The sequence below is a fragment of the Tachyglossus aculeatus genome, chromosome 22 (genome assembly GCF_015852505.1).
Source record: "Tachyglossus aculeatus isolate mTacAcu1 chromosome 22, mTacAcu1.pri, whole genome shotgun sequence".
NCBI lineage: Eukaryota > Metazoa > Chordata > Mammalia > Monotremata > Tachyglossidae > Tachyglossus > Tachyglossus aculeatus.
In genome coordinates this window covers 58,894,956-58,901,899 of record NC_052087.1, presented here as the reverse complement: position 1 = coordinate 58,901,899, position 6,944 = coordinate 58,894,956, and positions in this window count along the sequence as shown.

Sequence of the window (6,944 nt, the reverse complement as noted above, 5' to 3'; positions counted from 1 at the left end):
AAGTTGGCAACATAGAGAGACGGTCCCTACCCAACAACGGGCTCACAGTCTAGAAGGGGGAGACAGGCGACAAAACAAAACATGCAGACAGGTGTCAAGTCGTCAGAATAAATAGAATTATAGCTATATCCATTCATTCATTCATTCAATCGTATTTACTGAGCGCTTACTGTGTGCAGAGCACTGTATTAAGCACTTGGGAAGTCCAAGTCGGCAACAGATAGAGACGGTCCCTACCCATCAACAGGCTCACAGTCTAGAAGGGGGAGAAAGACAACAAAACAAAACATGCAGACAGGTGTCAAGTAGTCAGAATAAATAAAATTATAGCTATATTCATTCATTCATTCAATCGTATTTATTGAGCGCTTACTGTGTGCAGAGCACTGTATTAAGCACTTGGGAAGTCCAAGTCGGCAACAGCTAGAGACTGTCCCTACCCATCAACAGGCTCACAGTCTAGAAGGGGGAGAAAGACAACAAAACAAAACATGGGGACAGATGTCAAGTCATCAGAACAAATATAATTATAGCTATATTCATTCATTCATTCAATTGTATTTAATGAGCACTTACTGTGTGCAGAGCACTGTACTAAGCGCTTGGGAAGTACAAGTCGGCAACAGATAGAGACAGTCCCTACCCAACAATGGGCTCACAGTCTAGAAGGGGGAGACAGAGAACAAAATAAAACATGTGGACGGGTGTCAAGTCATCAGAATAAATAGAAATAAAGCTAGATGCACATCATTAACAAAATAAATAGAATATTAAACTTGTACAAGTAAAATAAATAGAGTAGTAAATCTGTACAAATATATATACAAGTGCTTTGGGGAGGGGAAGGAGGTAGGGCGGGGGGGATCATCATCATCATCATCAATCGTACTTATTGAGCGCTTACTATGTGCAGAGCACTGGACTAAGCGCTTGGGAAGTACAAATTGGCAACACATAGAGACAGTCCCTACCCAACAGTGGGCTCACAGTCTAAAAGGGGGAGACAGAGAACAAAACCAAACATACCAACAAAATAAAATAAATAGGATAGATATGTACAAGTAAAATAAATAAATAAATAAATAGAGTAATAAATATGTACAACCATATATACATATATACAGGTGCTGTGGGGAAGGGAAGGAGGTAAGATGGGGGGATGGAGAGGGGGACGAGGGGGAGAGGAAGGAAGGGGCTCAGTCTGGGAAGGCCTCCTGGAGGAGGTGAGCTCTCAGTAGGGCCTTGAAGGGAGGAAGAGAGCTAGCTTGGCGGATGGGCAGAGGGAGGGCAATTATATTAATATGAATAAATAAGTAATTTATCACATGCAATTTATGTGATAAGTGCTGCGGGGTTGGGAGTGGTGCAAATATGAAGTGTCCAAAGGTCACAGATGGCAGTGCGTAGATAACACACAACTCACTGGGCCTCATTCTCGCCCATCCCGCCGTCTCCTGTATATATGTATATATGTATATACATGTGTATATATGTATATACATGTGTATATATGTATATACGTGTATATATGTATATATATGTGTATATATGCATATACATGTGTATATATACATATACATGTGTATATATGTATATACATGTGTATATATGTATATACACGTGTATATATGTATATACATGTGTATATATGTAGATATATGTATGCACATATGTATATCTGTATATATCTGCATATATACAGATATACATATGTGTATATATGTGTGTATATATGTGTATATGTGTATATATATGTATATATGCTTGCACATATTTATTACTCTATTTATTTATTTATTTATTTTACTTGTGCATATCTATTCTATTTATTTTATTTTGTTAGTATGTTTGGTTTGGTTCTCTGTCTCCCCCTTTGAGACTGTGAGCCCCACTGTTGGGTAGGGACTGTCTCTAGATGTTGCCGACTTGGACTTCCCAAGCGCTTAGTCCAGTGCTCTGCACACAGTAAGCGCTCAATAAATACGATTGATTGATTGATTGATTGATCTCCCCCGAGCCCACGTCCTCCCCCTGGCCTGGAATGCCCTCCCTCCGCACATTCATTCATTCAATGGTATTTATTGAGCGCTTACCGTGTGCAAAGCACTGGACTAAGCGCTTGGGAAGTCCAAGTTGGCAAGGTAGAGAGACGGTCCCTACCCAACAGCGGGCTCACAGGCTAGAAGGGGGAAACGGACGACAAAACCAAACATATTAACACAATAAAATGAATAGAATAGTAAATATGTCCAATAGTAAATAGTAAATATGTCAAGCGCTTAGTACAGTGCTCTGCACATAGTAAGCGCTCAATAAATACGATTGATGATATGTCATCATCATCATCAATCGTATTTATTGAGCGCTTACTATGTGCAGAGCACTGTACTAAGCGCTTGGGAAGTACAAATTGGCAACATATAGAGACAGTCCCTACCCAACAGTGGGCTCACAGTCTAAAAGGACTGTGTCCTATATGTCCAAGTAAAATAGAGTAATACATCTGTACAAATCTGTATATCTGTATATACAATCTGTATATGTGCTGGGGGGATACAAGGTGATCAGGTTCATCATCAATCGTATTTATTGAGCGCTTACTGTGTGCAGAGCACTGTACTCAGCGCTTGGGAAGTACAAATTGGCAACATATAAAGACGGTCCCTACCCAACAGTGGGCTCACAGTCTAAAAGGGGGAGACAAAACCAAACATTCTAACAAAATAAAATAAATAGAATAGATATGTACAAGTAAAATAAATAGAGTAATAAATATGCACAAACATATATAATATGTACAAACATATATAACATGGTTATATATATATATATATGGTTGTATATGGTTATATATATATATATATATATATATATATATATATATAACATGGTTGTCCCATGGCGGGCTCACAGTCTTCATCCCAATCCCAAATACCAACATTATTATTATTATTATTACTATTATTAACAAATACCAAAATGATTAAGCGCTTAGTGCGGTGCTCATGTGATCGAATGAATGAATATGAATGAATATGAATGAATGTTTGTTCTCGTTCCCCCCCACAACCCCATTGGCTCCCCTCATTCATTTATTCCCATAGCCCCTTCCTTCTTCTTCCCCTCATCCCCCTCTCCATCCCCCCATCTTACCTCCTTTCCTTCCCCACAGCACCTGTATATATGTTTGTACATATTTATTACTCTATTTATTTATTTTACTTGTACCTATCTATTCTATTTATTTTATTTTGTTACTATGTTTGGTTTTGTGCTCTGTCTCCCCCTTCTAGACTGTGAGCCCACCGTTGGGTAGGGATTGTCTCTATATGTTGCCAGCTTGGACTTCCCAAGTGTCTAGTCCAGTGCTCTGTACACAGTAAGCGCTCAATAAATACGATTAATTGATTGATAGGGACATAATAATAAATATGTACAAACATATATACATATATACAGGTGCTGTGGGGAAGGGAAGGGGAGTCTTCTAGACTGTGAGCCCACTGTTGGGTAGGGACTGTCTCTATATGTTGCCAGCTTGTACTCCCCAAGCGCTTAGTCCAGTGCTCTGTACACAGTAAGTGCTCAATAAATACGATTGATTGATTGATTGATTATTCATTCATTCCATCTTATTTATTGAGCGCTTCCTGTGTGCAGAGCACTGGACTAAGCGCTTGGGAAGTCCAAGTTGGCAACATAGAGAGACGGTCCCTCCCCAACAGCGGGCTCACAGTCTAGAAGGGGGAGACGGATGACAAAACAAAACATATTAACAAAATAAAATAAATAGAATAGTACATGGAGAAGCAGCATGGCTCAGTGGAAAGAGCCCGGGCTTTGGAGTCAGAGGTCATGGGTTCAAATCCCGACTCCGCCACATGTCTGCTGTGTGACCTTGGGCAAGTCACTTAACTTCTCTGAGCCTCAGTTCCCTCATCTGTAAAATGGGAATTAAGACTGTGAACCCCACACGGGACAACCTGATCACTTTGTATCCTCCCCAGCGCTTAGAACAGTGCTTTGCACATAGCAAGCGCTTAACAAATGCCAACATTATTATTATTATTATTCTCTGGGCCTCAGTGACCTCGCCTGTAAAATGGGGATTAAAACTGTGACCCCCCCCGTGGGACCACCTGATCACCTTGTAACCTCCCCAGCGCTTAGAACAGTGCTTTGCACATAGTAAGCGCTTAACAAATACCATCATTATTATTATTATTATTATTTGCAGGCCCCATTTGCCCGCTAAGCCCCGACCACGGCTCAACAGGCCCCGCCGATTCGCCGGTCAAGCCTCGCCCACTTGCCCGCAAATAATAATAATAATAATAATAATAATAATAGCATTTATTAAGCACTTACTAGGTGCAAAGCACTGTTCTAAGCACTGGGGAGGTTACACGGTTGTCACACGGAGGGCTTACAGTCTTCATCCCCATTTTTCAGATGAGGTCACTGAGGCCCAGAGAAGTGAAGTGCCCAAAATCACCCAGCTGACAGTTGGCAGAGCCGGGATTTGAACCCATGACCTTTGACTCCAAAGCCCGGGCTCTTTCCACTGAGCCACGGTGCTTCTCCATTTACCATTCTATTTATTTTATTTTGTGAATATGTTTTGTTTTGTCGCCCGTCTCCCCCTTCTAGACTGTGAGCCCACTGTTGGGTAGGGACCATCTCAGTGTTGCCAACTTGTCCTTCCCAAGCACTTAGTACAGTGCTCTGCACACAGTAAGCGCTCAATGAATACGATTGAATGAATTTATTACTCTATTTTACTTGGACATATTTATTCTATTTATTTTATTTTGTTAATATGTTTTGTTTTGTCGTCCGTCTCCCCCTTCTAGCCTGTGAGCCCGCTGTTGGGTAGGGACCGTATCTATCAGTTACCAACTTGTACTTCTCAAGCGCTTAGTCCAGTGCTCTGCACACAGTAAGCGCTCCATAAATACGATTGAATGAATATGTTTGTACGTATTTATTACTCTATTTTATTTGTACATATTTATTCTATTCATTTTATTTTGTTAATATGTTTTGTTTTGTTCTCTGTCTCCCCCTTCTAGACTGTGAGCCCACTGTTGGGTAGGGACCGTCTCTAGATGTTGCCAACTTGGACTTCCCAAGCGCTTAGTCCAGTGCTCTGCACACAGTCAGGGCTCAATTCTATTAATAATAATAATAATAATGTTGGTATTTATTAAGCGCTTACTATGTGCAAAGCACTGTTCTAAGCACTGGGGAGGTTACAAGGCGATCAGGTTGTCCCACGGCGGGCTCACAGTCTTAATCCCCATTTTACAAGTGAGGGAACTGAGGACCAGAGAAGTGAAGTGACTTGCTCAAAGTCACCCAGCTGACAAGTGGCGGAGCCGGGATTTGAACCCATGACCTCTGACTCCAAAGCCCGGGCTCTTTCCACTGAGCCACGCTGCTTCTGCATTTACTATTCTATTTATTTTATTTTGTGAATATGTTTTGTTTTGTCATCCGGCTCCCCGTTCTAGACTGTGAGCCCGCTGTCGGGTAGGGACTGTCTCTAGATGTTGCCAACCTGGACTTCCCAAGCGCTAGTCCAATGCTCTGCACACAGTCAGCACTCAATAAATACGACTGAATGAATTTATTACTCTATTTAACTTGGACATATTTATTCTATTTATTTTATTTTGTTAATATGTTTGGTTTTGTCGTCCGTCTCCCCCTTCTAGCCTGTGAGCCCACTGTCAGGTAGGGCCCGTCTCTAGATGTGGCCAACTTGGACTTCCCAAGCGCTTAGTCCAGTGCTCTGCACCCAGTCAGAGCTCAATAAATACGATTGAATGAATTTATTACCCTATTTATTTTACTTGGACATATTCATTCATTTTATTTTGTGAATATGTTTGGTTTTGGGGTCCGTCTCCCCCTCCTAGCCTGTGAGCCCGCTGTTGGGTAGGGCCCATCTCTAGATGTTGCCAACTTGGACTTCCCAAGCGCTTAGTATGCTGCTCTGCACACAGCGCTCAATAAATACGATTGAATGAATTTATTACTCTATTTATTTTACTTGGACATATTCATTTTATTTTGTGAATATGTTTTGTTTTGTTCTCTGTCTCCCCCTTCTAGCCTGTGAGCCCGCTGTTGGGTAGGGACCGCCTCTCGATGTGGCCAACTTGGACTTCCCAAGTGCTTAGTCCGGTGCTCTGCACCCAGCCAGCGCTCAATAAATACGATTGAATGAATTTATTACTCTATTTAACTTGGACATATTTATTCTATTTATTTTATTTTGTTAATATGTTTTGTCGTCCGTCTCCCCCTCCTAGCCTGTGAGCCCGCTGTCGGATAGGGACCGTCTCTCGATGTGGCCAACTTGGACTTCCCAAGCGCTTAGTCGGGTGCTCTGCACCCAGCCAGCGCTCAATAAATACGATTGAATGAATTTATTACTCTGCTTAACTTGGGCATATTTATTCTATTTTGTTAATATGTTTTGTTGTCCGTCTCCCCCTCCTAGCCTGTGAGCCCGCTGTCGGGTAGGGCCCGTCTCTCGATGTGGCCAACTTGGACTTCCCAGGCGCTTAGTCCGGTGCTCTGCACCCTGCCGGCGCTCAATAAAGACGATTGAATGAATTTATTACCCTATTTATTTTACTTGGACATATTTATTCATTTTATTTTGTGAATATGTTTGGTTTTGGGGTCCGTCTCCCCCTCCTAGCCTGTGAGCCCGCTGCCGGGTAGGGCCCGTCTCTGGATGTTGCCAACTTGGACTTCCCAAATCCAGTGCTCTGTAACACAGTCAGCGCTCAGTAAATAGGACTGAATGAGTGAATGGGTGTGGGCAGAGCCCCACCCCCGGGCAGGGCAGGGATCCGCGTCCCGGAAAGAGGCAGGGCAGAGGCGAAGGCCCCTGGCACCGACGGCCGGCACCGACGGCTGGCCCCGACGGT